This window comes from Hermetia illucens, chromosome 3 (assembly GCF_905115235.1).
Source record: "Hermetia illucens chromosome 3, iHerIll2.2.curated.20191125, whole genome shotgun sequence".
Classification (NCBI taxonomy): Eukaryota; Metazoa; Arthropoda; class Insecta; order Diptera; family Stratiomyidae; genus Hermetia; species Hermetia illucens.
The window spans coordinates 110,068,533-110,086,338 of record NC_051851.1 but is presented as its reverse complement, the minus strand read 5'-3'; positions in this window follow the sequence as shown (position 1 = coordinate 110,086,338).

The window sequence follows — 17,806 nt, the reverse complement described above, 5'->3', positions numbered from 1 at the left end:
AAAATTGGTAAGAGTATGTGATCTGTTGTTCCCTTTACATGCTGCAACTGGCGCCATTTTGTGTTACACGTGAAAGGAGGGTGCACATTTTTTTTTCATAAAATGTGGCCATGTGGGGTATCAAATTAAAGGGCTCAATTAGTACTTTTCGAATCTGCTTCCAAATTTGATATTGGATAAAACGTAGGGGAGTGAGGTCTCGAAATATGACCCCCAAAAAGTGTAACAGGTCTCGTTCTCAGAACCTATCCCACCAACAAATCAGAAAAAAATCACAGTGGTCCATCTCTACTAAATCTAGGCCTCAAAATACATCCCGTTCCTTTATCTGCACAAATAAAGTTAATAATAGCATATTTTCACATTTTAGAAATTTACCCGGCAACCCATCCCAGAAGTATAAAATTTGGCACAGGTGTAACGAAGAATATAATGCACAAGTTGGTTTGAAGAACATCCGACTATAATTAAGAAAGTTATAGGGGGTAAAACTTTACCATTTTTTGTGAATTTCGTACATTCTAAAACCTGGATGACGTCATCATCACATTTCAATTCATCAAAAGCATAACGAAATGAGTTCTTATGAATGGAGTCGCAAAGAATTATTTTGTTGCAGTTTTTTAGTTATTTTTATATGAATATCAATTACTCCAAACAGACGTGTGTGTATGTATGTATGTATCTATTATACGTACTGTGCTATTCGCACTAGACTGCTTAACGATTTCCAAGTGTAATTCCAATCTATTTGAAAGGAAAAACACGATGAGACTAGAACACGGATTAATCATAAATTTTAAATGACGTCGTTATGAATTGAACTTTTATTTAAACAATCAAACTTAATTTACGACAGGAAAGAAAGAATAATGACATTTTTTATTTAAACAATCAAACTTAATTTACGAAAGGAATGATAGAGACACTTTTAACAGCGCGAGAGATCCGTCGTTGTTCCAGGCTGGAGGCAGAAGAGAACGAGTTGCCTTCGTGTGTTTCTTTCTGCCCCCAACTCATGGCACACTATTTCCGCTAGCCCTCCACTCCCGTGGCGAGCTCTACAAAGTGGAAAGTTCGGCGCCATCTATTTGTCCGCATTCGCAACATTGCTGCGAATCCTGCCGCGCCACATCATTCCGCCCCCAGATGAAACCTAGGAGTTTCGGCGACTGATCCCGGAACTTCGTTCACCGCCAATCCACAAAGCGACACGACGCTGCCTGGGGCGCACACGGGTTTCAGCCTGGACAGAGAGACCGCCTTTTTGTGTCTACCGATCTCGAGCTGGAAGAAATGTTCTCACCGCTCGAGAACGCGGTACGGGCCCTCATATGGAGGCTGCAGCGGCTTCCGGACGGCATCCGTCCTGACCAGAACGTGCGTGCATGTGTCCAGTTCCTTGGGCGAACAGGCAGGTATGGGCGAGTGTCGAGTGAGTGGTGGCGCTTTGATGCGTCGGAGATTGTCCCTCAGCAGACGCACCAACCCCGACTCTGCGAGACCCGATCTCTTGTCGAAGACCGGATCGCTTGGCAGTCTTGGGTTCTCCCCGTATACCAGCTCCGCGGGGCTGGCAGCAAATTCCTCTCGGCGGGTTGTACGAAGGCCGAGTAGGACGAGAGGCAAGACTTGAGTCCAGGACGGGTCGTCGCGTGCCATAATGGCGGCTTTCAGCGTCCGGTGCCAACGTTCCAGCATCCCATTGGATTGCGGGTGGTATGCAGTAGTCCGCTGGCGTTCAAAACCCAGGAATTTGCCTAACTCCGAGAAAAGAGTGGACTCAAATTGCATTCCCTGGTCAGTGATGACCACTGCAGGGACGCCAAAGCGAGGTATCCACTCTCGGCAGAGGGCTTCGGCACAAGATTGCGCCGTAATGTCTTTCAGAGGTATTGCCTCAGGCCACCGCGTGAACCTGTCGATGATTGTGAGACAATACCTATAACCGTGCGAGTCTCGCAAAGGCCCTACTATGTCGAGGTGTATTGTGTGGAACCGCTTGGTAGTGCGGGGGAATGAGCCCACTTCTTTCATTACATGCCTGGTGACTTTACACTTTTGGCATGCGATGCACTCTCTGGCCCAGGAATTGACATCCTTGTTCATGGAGGGCCAGAAGTATTTATCGGTGACTAACCGATTTGTTGTCCTCATGCCTGGATGCGCTAAGTCGTGAACTGCGTGGAACACTTCCTTGCGAAAGGTGGCCGGAATGTATGGCCGAGGTCCCTTTTCCGAGTCTTCGCAAAAGAGAGAGAGGTTTGAGCCGAAGATGGGCAACTCCCGAAATTTGTATTTGGGGTTGGATTTGAGGCTCTGAAGTGCTGCGTCATCCTCCTGCGCCTTGGCAATAGCCGAGAAATCGATTGAGGCGGGGATGTTAACCTCGGAGATACGAGACAAAGCGTCAGCAACAATGTTGTCCTTCCCGGACACGTGCTGGATGTCTGACGTAAAGTGGCTTATAAAGCTCAGGTGTCGAAGCAGACGAGGGGACGCTTTGTCGGGCTTCTGTTTCAAAGCATACGTGAGAGGTTTATGGTCCGTGAACACTGTGAACGGCCTGCCTTCTAGGGAGAAACGGATGTATTGGATGCTCAAGTACGCGGCGAGCAGTTCGCGATCGTAGGTACTGTAGTTCCGTTGTGCGTTGTGCTTCGAGAAGAAGCTCAACGGCTGCTAAACTTGATCCACCTTTTGGTGAAGGGCAGCACCTACTGCGATGTCAGATGCATCAACAAAAACGGCTAGGGGTGCATCTTGCAGAGGGAATGCCAAGAGTGTAGCGTCGGCCAGTTGTTGACGGGATATGTCAAAAGCGCGGATAGCGTCTTCAGACCACACGATCTCTCGTGTGTCCTTAGTTTTGGGTCCAGACAAGTACGCGTTCAAAACGGACGTGATGGGCGGCATTGGGCAGGAAACGACGGTAGAAGTTTAGCATGCCCAAGAACCTCCTCAACTCCCTCACTGTCTTTGGACGTGGGAAGCTTGTTATCGCTTTCACCTTGTCTGGGTCGGGCTATATTCCTTCAGGGGAAATGAAGTGGCCGAGGAATCTCACCTGTTTTTGAAGAAATTTGCATTTCTCAACGTTCGGCCTCAAGGAGACGTTGAAAAATGCACTCAAGATGGGCTAAGTGCTCAGACTCAGTGGAAGAAGCGACCAAAACATCATCCAAGTATACGAAACAGAAGTCGAGATTTCGCAGGACCGAGTGGATGAACCTTTGCGTCGCATTGCACAATCCGAAAGTCATTCGGGTGAACTCGAAGAGTCCAAAGGGTGTACATATTGCCGTCTTTGGAATGTCTTCAGGAGCTACTGGGATTTGGTGATACTTGGTTAAGTCCAAGGTCGAAAAGATGCGGCAATTCGCGAGGTGATGCGCAAAGTCGCGGATGAGTGGAATTGAATATCGGTCAGGAACAGTCTGTGCATTTAGCCTTCTGTGATCCCCACATGGGCGCCATTCGCCATTTGGCTTCGGGACCATATGCAGTAGGGAAGACCAACAGCTGTTTGAGAGCCTGCAGATACCCTGTTGAACGAGTTGTTCAAACTCTTTCCTTGCAATAGCCAGTTTCCGGGATGGTAGAGGACGCACCTTCGAGATCATCGGGGAACCAGTAGTGTTAATGTGGTGCTGCACATTGTGCTTGACTGGTTTGGAGAGACTACACTCGGTAGTAATCTGGCTGAACTTTTGGAGAAGTGCCCGAACACGAGAGTCGGTAATGTCCTCCAAAAGTACGGAAAGATTGTTATTTGGGTGAGATGCGAATTGACCCGACTAATTAAGAGTGGCCGTGGGATCTATAAGGGACTTGTTCTGCAAGTCTACCAGCAATCCATAGTGACTCAAGAAGTCTGCGCCTAATATGAGGAAGCTGACATCCGCCAGGATGAAACGCCACGAAAACGTTGCCGAGGTACGGGAAGAACCGAAACCTCCGCACCAGTATGAGGTAGTTGCGCCTGCTAAGAGGGTTGAAAATTGTTAGGCGACGTGGCGCTGCGCTCTGGGTGGCCGTTGCCAAGACCCCCCGCGGACCTATTTTTCTTGCGGTAGGCGCGAATTTACACGGTATTGTACACTTGATGGCTTTATCGCCGCATGTGCGGTGGTACTAGCAAATCCCTCGGTCCGCGGACTGTCCCGACGACCTGCTACCCGAACGCCCTTTTTGAGTGGCAGACCGCGAGCGAGTTCGCGATCTGGCGCCCGAACGCTGAGCGTCCAACGTCGCCCGCATGTCGGCCACACTGGCTATTAAAGCGGCTATCTCGCGCCTCAAGTGGTTGAACGGCCGCCATGGTTGGGCGTACGTACACCTCCTGCACCTGGTCGGCCGTCGCTGCCAGTTCCTCCGAGGAACAGGAGGCGCAAGCGAGAATTGCCTGGGTGCCCTTCGGGAGTCGTCGCAGCCAGAGCGACTTGATCAGGTCTTCGCCGATCTTGCTCCCACCCAATTGCCTCATTTCGCGAAGCAATTGGCTGGGAGTTCGATTACTCAACGTTAAACCCGTCAGCAAGTGGTCTAATTTTGCCGACTCGCTTGCCGACAGGCGCCAGATCAACTCGCTCTTGAGCTGCGTGTATGATGTCGACTTCACTACATCACGGCAGGCCGAACCCACAAATGCACGCACGCACAAAGAAATCACCACCGAAGCGGACGCTTTTAAGCGCAGACCGAAACCACTTTCCAGAACTTCGCCCAGAGAGCGGACAACCAACGATGTCGAGCACTTTAAACACCTCCGCGCCGTCTCCTGCAGCGGGTATAATATTTATTGCTACTTTAGCTATTTTTTTTACTAATTTACATATAAAAAGAAAAAAAAATATCCTTAAATTCGCTGTTGCTGCGCTCGGTTGAGTTCCGGCTCGGGCTGGCGTGGCGGCTGCGGCGGCAGCGATAGTGGCTGCGGCAACGATGGTGGTTGCGGCAACGATGGTGGTTGCGGTTGCGGCGGCAGCGATAGTGGCTGCGGCAACGATGTTGGTTGATGCAGCGGTGCTGACGTCTGGCGCTGCGGTGCTGGTGTCTGGCGCTGCGGTGCTGATGACTGGCGCTGCGGTGCTGGTGTCTGGCGCTGCGGTGTTGACGTCTGGCGCTACGGTGCTGGTGTCTGGCGTTGCGGTGCTGATGTCTGGCGCTGCGGTGCTCTTCGGGGGACACTTTGTGCTATTTGCACTAGACTGCTTAACGATTTCCAAGTGTAATTCCAATCTATTTGAAAAGAAAAACACGATGAGACCAAAACACGGTTTGATCATAAATTTCAAATGACGTCGTTATGAATTGAACCTTTATTTAAACAATCAAACTTAATTTACGACAGGAATAATAGAGACACTTTTAACAGCGCGAGAGATCCGTCGTTGTTCCAGGCTGGAGACAGAAGAGAACGAGTTGCCTTCGTGCGTTTCTTTCTGCCCCCAACTCATGGCACATCATCTCCGCTAGTCCTAGTTCGGCGCCATATTTGTTCGCATTCGCAACATTCGAAATAAATTTCGACTGCTGCGAATCCTGCCGCGCCACAGTACTATATGTGTAGGGCTCTCCAAAGATGTGAATGGAGGGTACACATTTTTTTTTCATAAAATGTGGCCATGTGGGGTATCAAATTAAAGGGCTCAATTAGTACTTTTCGAATCTGCTTCCAAATTTGATATTGGCTCGAAATATGACCCCCAAAAAGTGTAACAGGTCTCGTTCTCAGAACCTATCCCACCGACAAATCAGAAAAAAATCACAGTGGTTTATCTCTACTAAATCTAGGCCTCAAAATACGTCCGGTTCCGATATCTGCACAAATAAAGTTAACAATAGTATATTTCCACATTTTAGAAATTTACACGACAACCCCCTTGTGTTTATCACAGAAGTATAAAATTTGGCATAGCTGTAATGAAAACATACTGCACAAGTTGGTCAAGTTTGAAGAACATCCAACTATGATTAACAAAGTTATAGGGGGTAAAACTTTGCCATTTTTTGTGAATTTCGAACATTTTACAACCTGTACGACGTCATCATTCCATTTCAATTCATCAATACTATAACGAAATGAGTTCTTATGAATAGAATCGGAAAGAATTATTTTGTTGCAGTTTTTTAGTCATTTGTAAATGAATATCAATTACTTCAAACTGGCGTATGTATATGTAGGTATATAGTATATGCGTGCTAATGAAATTTACGGGTAGTGGCAATTCAGATAGATATATCTGGACATTAAACCGGCCGTATCTAATATACGTACTATATGTGTACATATGTATGCTTTTGTTCACGAAGTACATCGGAAAAATGGATACGATCAATTTATCTACGTGCATATATATGTAGAGTGTTCAGAAATAGGCCATTTTTTTGTTTAGGGTGAGGATAATATCTATGTCTGTAATATGTACGTATTGCTTGTAGTTTGGAAAAATATGAAGGAATTGGTTGAATTTGTATAATAGCTATATACGGGAAGAAAAATGTGCGTTGAAGTTTCTTACGTAAGAACTTATTATTTCCGAGTTATCACAATCTCGGCAGATGCCGGATTTTACCTAATACTAGCACTAAGTGCCAAGCATTTAGGCTCGGACGATCCTACCTACTTAAAAACTAAAGGGGCACTGGTGGTGGTGGCCGGTGGTAGGTCAGTGGGAGAATCCGTCGAGTACTCCCCGCAACATCGAGCACGTATGCAGAATGGTGTACTTCTGCATGGTTTGAACCAGACTGTGCGAAAGTCCCAGGACATCAAGGGAAGCCGTCAGGGATTTAGGTACAATACCTGTAGCTGACAATATTATGGGAACTACGACCACCCGCTCGAGACGCCAAATTTCTTTGATTTCACGAGCCAATGGCTCATAGTTCACCTTCTTCTCCACGTATTTCCGTTCAATGTTGCTATTATGGGGGATAGCAACATCAATAATATACGCGGAGCGACCCGTCTTGTCAACTAGCAGTACGTCAGGCTTGTTGTGTGCGGTATGGCGATCAGTCAGAACTTGCCGGTCCCAATACATGCTGCAAGCAGAACTATCAAGTACTGCTTGCGGCTCATATCGGTAAACCGGACATGTTCCCGTGATCAGCCCATGCTTATATGCAAGGTTTTGATGGATAACCTTACATACAGCATTATGCCTGGTGATGTATTGCACCGGTGCCATAACAGTACAGCCAGAAATGAGATGGTCCAACGTCTCTAACGTCGAACCACACATTCTGCACTGGTCGTTCTCCACCCGTTCTTTCATGATGAGCTTTTTATAAGCTCGGGTGGCAACCACGCCATCCTGAATGGCACACATAAACCCCTCCGTCTCAGCAAAGAGCTCCCCAGCACACAGCCATCTGTTCGACAGATGCAAATCGACAAATGGCTGCCAAAGACAATTCACATGTTTACCGTGCATTGCCTTCGACTTCCATTCATCGATCCGCTCTTGGTCCGACTTCACCCCACTCAGAGGATTGAAAGATCGATCCTTCAAGTTAAGTGGAGTCAGTCCACAGTCTGCCTTACAGACAGCCGCATGCAAGGGACTCGCCTGCTCTTTGCTGTAAAAATAAGCGCGCAGAGAGTCGACTTGGCGATGATGTTGTGCCGCCACGTCAACCACGCCTCTACCTCCGATGTCACGAGGCAGGTTCATCCGCTCCACGGCAGACTTTGGGTGATGCATTCGGAATTTGGACATAGTTGTCCGTATCCGCCGCTGGACGTTTTCCAGATCGGTCTTCGTCCACGGCAATATTCCGAATGCATAAGCCAGTGAAGGGATGGCGAATACATTCAACGCGCTTATTTTATTCTTCCCCGAGAGATGCGATTTCAGCACCAGCTTTACACGTCGCAGGAATTCGGACAGCAGAGCTTCTTTCAGATCACCAACTCGAGCATGGGTTCCTTGCAGAATTCCTAGGTACTTGTAGAAGTCTGTCTCGGTCATAGCTTCGATGTGGAGGTCACCAATGCTATGTCCGGCATGTGGCTCGTGATGACCTTTGCGGATGGCTTGGATTCGACATTTGTCTAATCCAAACTCTATCCGAATATCAAGGCTGAACATGTCTATTATTCGCAACAGACTTCTAAGATGGTCGTCAGTACCAGCATTCAGCTTGATGTCATCTAGGTACATCAAGTGTGTCAGTTCGCACTTAGCACGTAGGCCATACTTTATTGCAAAACCATGCCCTCTAGCATCATTCAGTAGCCATGAAAGGGGGTTCAGTGCCATACAAAACCAAAGGGGACTCAATGAATCCCCCTGGAAGATGCCCCGCCGTATACGGATGGGCTCTGAGGTATTAGCACCCTCAGATGTACGGACTGATAAGGTGGTATGCCACCCTTCCATGACTGTCGCCAAAAACTTTATTAGTTTCGGATCAATGCGATACAGATGTAGGATGTCGATTAGCCAGGTGTGCGGAACGCTATCAAAAGCCTTGGCATAATCGATATAGCAACTGAAGAGGTTTCTCTGGCCTCTAGTTGCTTGTCCTACAGCTACCGAGTCGATAATGAGTTGCTCTTTGCAACCCCTTGACCCAACTCGGCAGCCCTTCTGCTCCTCGGACAGAATGTTGTTGGTCTCGAGGTGCGCATTGATCCTTCCACTAATAATGGACGTGATGAATTTGTAGAGGGTTGGTAAGCAAGTGATCGGTCTTGTGTCTGCGGGGTCCTGCACCGTGTCCTTCTTAGGGATAAGGTAGGTAATCCCCGCAGTGAGGAAAGGTGGAAATTCCTCCGGCCGACTCATGACCTCATTTATACTGCGTGCCAACCAACTGTGTACGCTGGTAAATTTCTTATACCAGAAATTCTGCACCCGATCCAGACCTGGGCCCCTCCAGTTCTTCGAGCTGTTTATGGCTCGTCGAACTTCCTCTTCGGTAACATCCGCGAAATTCATGCCAGGTGTATTGGCATGGCGGGTGCCTTCGGCGGTGATCCACTCAGCATGCTCAGCATGCTGGGCAGGTAACCCCCAAAGTCCACCCCAATACTCTTTCGCTTCCGTCACCGAGAACTGTATTGTCTGGGCGCTCTGTTGGGATTCGTTGAGAGATCTGAAAAAGCTCCGCTGGTTCCTCGCGTATGTTGCATTCTGGACACGTCTGGAATAACTTTCGCCATACCGTCGTAACCGACTGCATATGACAGAAAGTTTCTGTTTTAGTGTGTCCAGAATTTCAACAACGGGTGTCTCACAGGGGATGGCATAGTTCCGGTAAACCCTCTGCACTTTATTTCTCACCCGTCGGCTGGCACTGCCAGTGCTGATCTGAATCAGTCTAGCAATGTCCTGCCTTAGAGAGTCCCGCCGACGTTCCAGACGAATTTTCCATGGTGGATCTCTTTTGTCACTCAAACCAATAACGCGAAAGCGAATCTTCTGACCGTGCAATCTAATAGCCGCAACTGCACCACAATACACAAGTGATTGTAGTTGCAGCAGCGACATATCAGCACACAGTCGAGATGCAATCTCATCATTGATTTGAGATAGAATTCCCGGAGTTGCTGGAGATGCATAGAGCCTGGGAATACCTGGTCTATGCAAAGGATCCATATCCGAGAATTCCATACACGCTCTTTGGAATTCGTCCCGAACCTCAGCGGAAACCTCAGCTGGACGGTGGAGAAGAGTGCTTCGGCGAGTACTGAACCTGTTGCCTGCAGTGCGGCGTGGTGTTGTTGATGCCGCCGCCTCTGCCCCCATCGACTCTCGGTCACCAGTTTCCCCGATGACTTCAAGTCGAACACGCTCCCTGATGGTGGCTGGGATTGTGTCGCTGCGAGTAATAAAGCGGTACTGGTCTGCGATTCGCTGCACAGTCACGTGCGCGAATTGCGGGAAACGCTCGACGAATCTCTGGTGCAACAAGGGGCGGTAAGATGTTATACTCGCCCCCGCCGTTATTTCGTAGTAGGAGCGGATGATGAAGAGGTTCATTTCTTCAGTCCATTTCATCCGCTTCCTACGCGAACCTGCTGAAGTGGTCGCCACAGATTGTGGCGAAACAGCTGCAGCAGGCGGAGCTGTGCTCCTGGTCGTCGTGGCGCCTAGACGTCGAACCGCCCCACGACTAGCGGTTTCGACGCCGTGCTGTCCATTACGAGAGCCCGACCCAGTCACCAAGTCAGACGACTCCCGCCGGTTATCCGTACCGGACCTCAAACTTCTCCTTCTTCTCATTGTTGGTGGTGCATTTTATCCCTAGCTGCCAGGTGTTGAGATAGCTTCCTTAGTGAGTAATCTGCAAGACGGCAAAGTTCCTGCACTTTCCTCACCTACCCCCTGAGACGCTGCGGTGGTGTACAGCCATTCAGACTGAAACTATCTATCCCTCCTCCTTTCACAACCGGGCTTGGGACCGGCTTCGGCGGAGTTTATCAATTTATCTACGTGCATATATATGTAGAGTGTTCAGAAATAGGCCATTTTTTTGTTTAGGGTGAGGATAATATCTATGTCTGTAATATGTACGTATTGCTTGTAGTTTGGAAAAATATGAAGGAATTGGTTGAATTTGTATAATAGCTATATACGGGAAGAAAAATGTGCGTTGAAGTTTCTTACGTAAGAACTTATTATTATTATTTGATTATTATTTGATGTAGGTTACATTCTTGGCATTTGCTAATAATATTAAACTCAGAGTGTGAAGCGTGTGAGGTTGACTATCATCAATACAGGGGTTGCCATCAAATGATTTATTTAAATCGCTTTCTAAAAAATAGAGGGCAATAGAATTTTTAGCTGTGTGACACGGAGCTGTTGCTTTCCTTCAGCCTTTGTCCCGTTCACAAGCGGGGTGGGCTCGTCGTGATCGGTTCATTTTATCAAATGCTTAATCAGGACGTAATCGCGAGGCCTTTAAATCCCCATCCAGCTTTGTTTCGGCCGGCTTTTTGGTTGCTTACCATTGACTTCGATATTCAGACCAATATTGGTAAGTGGATCCTCGTTAGCGTGAATTACGTGACCCGGCCATCGAAAACGCCTCTCTTCTAGTTTTTCCATGATCGGTGCAACCCCATATCGATCGGGGATATTCTCATTTCAGACGTGATCAAAGCGTGTTACATAACAAGTACAATGCAACATCTTTGTTTTCAATACTGCGAGATGTCGTTCATTGTCTTTTATAGTCGGCCAACACTCAGAACTATACAGAGCGGCAGACGGACGACATTGCAGTAAATTTTAGATTTGGGACTTGCGCTGATACGTCGACCACAAAGAACACCAGTTGTGGAATGCCACTTCATCCAGGTTGCGTTAATGCGTGGAGAAATTTCATTACGCAGTTCTCCATTGGCTGATAGCATTGACTCGAGATATTTAAAGCGCTGAGTTCTGGCAATGGCAGTAACCTGCCCTTCCAGAAATTTAAATCGCTCATTTCTGGCAATGGCAGTAACCTGTCCAGAACTGAGCGATTTAAATATCTCTGGTTAATGCTATGAGCCAATGGAGAACTACATTATACTTCACACATTATGGAACACAAAACCTTTTATACCTGAGGCGTCAAGCTTCCGGTTTCCCGATTCGTTTTTTCTTGCCATTTGAAGGTAGAAAACTTCCAAAGCTACCGCAGGCTCCTGTCACACGGTTATGTGGGACTCTTACCTACTAAAACCACCTCCTTCTCCTTCCACTCTCCCCACGGGACTCCCATTTGGTGTTACGTCGCTGGGCTGGATCAGAATTTATTCTGCGCTCATGATAATATTCGTGTTTCTCTCGCGTCCATTCTTTCGAATGACTTCTTCCTGCCTAAGCTTCTTTCCGATGGCTGCAACCACTTTTTCGATTTTGGTCCATATCCCCTTTGCTTTCACCATAAGTTCCGTTATATTTTCGGGTGTAAAGTGCTCCCCGGTTGTAGCTTCTAATCTAGCCCTTTGGGCTTGGAATCTGGGGCAATAAAAAAAGACGTGTTCTGCGTCCTCTTCAATATCTGGGCACTTTGGGCAATATGACGAATCATCACCCCCAAATCGATACAGATATGCTCGATAGCCTCCGTGTCCGCTCAAGAATTGAGTTAGGTCGAAAACTACTTCGCCGTGGGGTCGCTCGATCCATTTACGGATATCCCATATGATTTTGTAAGTCCAGCGGCCTTTTTCGTACTCGTCCCACTTCTCTTGTCATTCCGCGACAGTTTCAGTTCGTGCGAACTGTCGCGACGGGCAGGAGATTCTCCGGTGAGAGACGTTCGATCGTAAAGTCGTTGTATTTCTTTCACCAGAATCTCAATCGAGACCATTCCTGCTATCACGCAAGCTGCTTCATTGGATATTGTTCTGTAAGCGCAACTTTTTGTTTTTTTGGGTAGGGTAGGTGAATGCATTTACGCACACAGTGTTGGACTCCCGATTCGGTACGTCGTCGAACTACCAACTAAACGCCTCCCCATCGTCAGAGAGGTAGCCTGGAACCGTTTGTCACATTACTTCGGGCTAGTCCCCGAACTCTCCCGCCTTGCGTAGCCTTCAAATCAGGGAATTCCTTTCACCAACGGGAGGGGAAAGGAGGAAGGGAACTGTCAGTTCAAGGAGCCCCCTGCCATCCGGCTCCTCCACTGGTCGAGTTCTATCTTCTTAGCAACGAGAAGGGCACGAACATAATGGCCAACACGGTTCCACCTGTCAGCAGTCCTCAACATCTCTTCCACAATGTTGTCTGGAGAGAGATCCCCTGTGTTTAAATAGAGCTGCTGACGAACCCCATCCCACCTTCCACAAGAAAGTAAGCGCAACATGTTTGGAGTACACTTATGCGATACGCAGCTCCAATCTTTCTCTTGTTTGCTATATTTTTCAGTGCATCTGCCCATACAGTAGGATCGAACTGACCATCTTCGAAACAAGGAGTCGACGGCTCGGACTTGGGCCACCTATATTTGGTAGCATTCTCGCAACCAGTGCTCCGATGTTATATGCCTTGGTTGCTGCACCCTTCACATGCAATCTGAAATTTAACCTCTGGTCCATCATTACTCCTAAGTACTTAAGTGCAGGCTTGGAATGAATTGTTTGCGTTCCAACTTTGATCTTCTTGGAAGTGCACTTTCTCCACTTGGTAATAAGTATTACGTCCGTCTTATGCTCTGCGAGCTGCAGACCAGCGTTCTCTAACCAGGATTTAATCTCATAGACCGCTTCATTTACATAAAGCTCCACTTCTGTGAGAAGGCGTGCAACAACCGTCACACCAATATCGTCCGCGAAACCAATAGAGGCCACACCAGTAGGAAGATCTAGGGTCAGTACTCCGTTATACATAATAATCCACAAGAGTGGCCCTGGGACAGACCCTTGTGGAACTTTGCATATCGTTTGGAATGATTTCATTCCCTCATCTGATTCGCAGCACAGAATCCTATCGATTAGGAAGTCGGCAACGATGCGCACCAGGTACTTCGCTACGCTTAAAATGATTAGGGACTCAAGTATCTTGCTCCATCTAACGGAGTTGAAGGCATTCTTCACATCAAGTGTAATCACTGCACAACATTTGCCCTCGTCAAGTGCGGTCTTAGCTGTGCTAGCTACTAGGGCAAGTGCATCCGTTGTAGACCTCCTCTTTCGAAAACCGAACTGATTTTCGGAGAGACCGCCATCCTTTTCGGCAATTCGAATTAATCTGTTATAGATTACTCGTTCGAATAGTTTGCCAGTATTATTTAGAAGGCATATCGGCCTGTAGGACTAAGCTTCACCCAAAGGTTTGTTTGGGTTGGGGACTAGTATTCATTTCTGCTTCTTCTATTGTGTAGGAAATGCTCCTTCTTTAGGGCATGTGGTGAACGCCTCGGCAAATATATTTCGAGCTATTTTGACTGCTGCTTTGAGAGCTTTACTGGGGATCCTGGGGATCCTATCCAAGCCAGGTGCTTTATTTCCAATAATTTTATCCGCAGCTTCGAGGCCTTTTTTTTCACTTACCATGGAAACTGCGGCGTTGTCGTTACTATTTCATTAAGCACAGTAGGGCAAGAAATCGGCGGGGAGCGTTTGCCTTTAACTTTTGATATTATTGTTTTATAGGCACCCCAGGGGTTTATGTCAGCTTCATTATACAGTCGCTTAAAGTGTTCACATTTGCTGTTAATTATGGCCACATGTAATTTCTTCCGAGCGTTTTTATATTCTTCATGTAATTGCTCGTATCCAGATCGGTTTCTATTTCGCTCGCTGCGCGTTCTGGCCTTGAGGCAGGCCTTGCGGCGTTTTCAGATTTCAGAATTCCACCAAAAGTTTGAAACTGGCTTCTGGGATACAACATACCTTGGTATGGATGCGTCACATGCTCGTCGCAACTTTTCGCCAATCCATAAAGCTTTCTTTTCTGCGCTGCTGCTGTATTTTGCTGCAGAACTTCTTCGAAAATCTCCTCGTCAAATTCCATTCCATTCCATTCGTTTAGCATGCCTGATTTTGAAAAATGATGGCCTAGTGGCTGCTATGTGTATATTCTTCACTGACATACCACTGCAGATCCTTAGCTAAAACATCGCTAACAAAAATGACATCTATCACGGACCCCATTTCTCTCTTACGGAAAGTGTTCACGCATCCAGTGTTAGCAACTACAAGATTCAGGCGAGTAATATACGTCCTCTTGCGTTCGTTTCTCTTCTGCCCCATTCTTCAGCCCATGCGTTGAAACCGCCAGCCACTATGTATCTTAGGGCTATGGTTGTTTACATCTATTGCTAGCTTCTCCATCAAAGAATGGAACTCCTCTCTCGTTAGGCTTGGAGCCGCATAACAGCTATAAATAGATATTCCGCCTATTTTTGCTCTAGTGAAGCCGCTCTCGAGAATCTTCGTGGTACCTTCTATGACCTGATTTCCGCATGTCCATATCGCTGCTTTTCCGCTCTTATCCGCGACCGTTTGTCTAGATTTTTGTACTGCTCGCAGATAATAGCAACGTCGATTTTGTTTTCAAATAGCATCTGCAAGAGCAGGTCCTGGGCCGCTTGGCAATGGTTCAGGTTTAGCTGCAGGAACCTCATTTGCGCTCATGGGCGCTGTCAATGTCATTTATTTGCCTGCAGAACAGACAATTGGGATTTTCTTCGCAGACTTGCAATGTGGCCTTTTTTTCCGCATTTACGACACAGGTCAGACCTATCGTGAATGCTAGTACCTTTTTTCGCCACGTGCCCAAATTCTAAACACCTGAAACATCTTTTCAGAGTTATCTGCTCTCGCAGTTGGCATACGACCCAGCCGATCTGAACTTTACTGGCCGTGATAGCCCTTTTGGCCGCTTTAAGTATTAGACTTATGGACGCAGTTTGTGTGCCGTCATATGCCTTCCTTAGCCGTAGAATATTTCGCTCCTGGATCGAGTGTATTCCCAGCTGGGATCGTAGGGCTTGGCAAATTTCTTCCTTCGTTGTAATCTCGTCCAACTCTTTACAATCAATAAGCACACAATACCCGATTCTTTTCTGCAAGTCTTCTGACTTGTTTTCACCTGGTTTAAACTCCTGCAATATGTCGCCCTTCTGTGTTCGCCTTATTCGGTTCACACTTTTACCTAGCTCTATTAGCGAGGTGTCTATTTTGACCTTGCGCAGAATATCAGCGTACGTTAGTTCACTTTTTTGTTATTATTAGCACATCGGGCCGGCTTCTATTCTGCAGCATTTTCTTGTTTTCCAGCTTAGTCCAAGTGGAACCGTGATTGCAGTTACCCTCTTTCGCCATAGGGTCTGGTAGTCTTTTGCGAATTTGCCATGGAGACGTTTTCTCCATTTTGCGTTTTAGGCTGCGTTTAGGAGATTCCGCTCCCCCATTAGACTCTCTCAGTGTTTTACGGGGCTCCGGAGTTTCCTTTGTGTCCAGTATACGTTGTGGATCCTTAATAGTGAAGGGGCTAGCCCTAGATGGGAGCACTCTAGGCGTTGACTGCAGTGCTGTAGTTTCTCCCTGTTTCTTATCTTCACTACTTTCTTTTAGTCCCTTTCGTACTTCAAGATACGTAGCTCTAATAGCACGCACTTGGTCTTTAATCGCGTGTTGGGCATTATGTCAAGCGTTGACATACTCCATAATGTTTTTTTATCAGCACCCCTAGCTTAGTTATTCCCTCAGGCTCACTCGCATCGCATCTTTCATCCAGGCACGTTGGTCAATTTTGTGAGCATTATCAGGCTTTGCTGTCGGGGATCGCATTACTCTACTGCTCCTCTTAAATGGGTCGCTTCCAATATTTACCAGTGGCGTCTTCTCGCCGACACTCTTGCTAGTGGGAATCAGGCTGGATGTTGTGCTACCATCCAACGTGCGGGCGGATGTCTCTTCTCCGGGTTGATTATATTCACCTTCCATTTTTAAGGTTTTGTGTAAACACAAAACCTTATTAAAATCGATTTACTGTCTGCCTGTCTGTCCGTCTGTCTGTCTGTCTGTCTGTCCGTCACACGCATTTTTCTCGGAGAGGGTTATCGTGATTGACACCAAATTTGGTAGAAAGGTGGGAACTGTGAACGCTCGCGCATATAGTGAGTTACATCCTTTTACGACGATTTTAAGGGGGGTCTCCATACATGCAAAAGTGGGGTATACATTTTTTTTCATCAAATATAGTCATGTGGGATATCAAATTAAAGGTCTCGGTTAGTACTTTTCGAAGCCGGTCTTAATTTTGACTTTTGTTGAAAAGGTGGGGAGTGCAGGGAGTTGAAATTGGTCATTTCTTTAACGAACCCATTCTGAGGAACTACCAACTCGAAAAATCTGAAAAAAATCAGGGGGCTGCCACTATATGGTGCCTAGGCTCCGAAATACCCTCCATACCGATACCTGTTCGAACAAAGTTAATAATAGTATATTACTATAATGTTTAGTAATTGACAGGAAAACCCCCCTTAAGTTCATCCTAGAATCACAAAATTTCGCAGCAATGTAGGCTATAGCATAGAGCATGATCCCGCCAAATTTGGTGAAAATCGCACTATTACTAACAAAGTTTTACTAGGTCAAAACTATCGCTTCTCTGCAAATTCAAGACTATGAACGCCAATATCACTAGAAAGTGGCTATTTTCACATAATATATGCATATTTTATGTACTACATGCTAATGGGGCAAATGCACACCTAAGTCTTTTTATAAAGGAAATGCACAAAACCATTCATACCTGAAGCGTCTAGCATCCGGTTTCGCGACTTGTTTTTTATTCAAATAATCTACTACTAATCAAATCAAGCTAGTTAGCTAGTAACCCACCACTGTAGCTTCCTCCAACCTTCGCTAGGGATTTCCGTATTAGATTCCAATTGGGCGAATTGAATGCATTTTTCACGTCCAATGTTACTACCACGCAGCATTTGCTGGTACTACCCTTTCCGTGGATTGCATCTTCGGCCAAGCCAGCAACCAATTTGATGGCATCAATGGTTGATCTGACTTTACGGAACTCATACTGCCGATCTAAAAGGCCGCCTTGGCTTTCAACAACCGGGAGTAACCTATTATAGATTACCCGTTCTAACATTTTCCCTACAGTGTCCAAAAGACATATGGGTCGGTATGAGGATGATTCACCTGGGGGTTTACCAGGATTCCCTCGGACATGCACACTTCGAATAACTCAACAAACATGTCCGGCCTGGATTTCACGACAAACTCAAGGGCCTTATTCGGTACTCCGTCCAGGCTCGGCGTTTTATTGTCTCAGATTCTACCGCAGATCTCCAGCAGCTCGTCTCTGGTGGAATGTGTTGGTGCCCT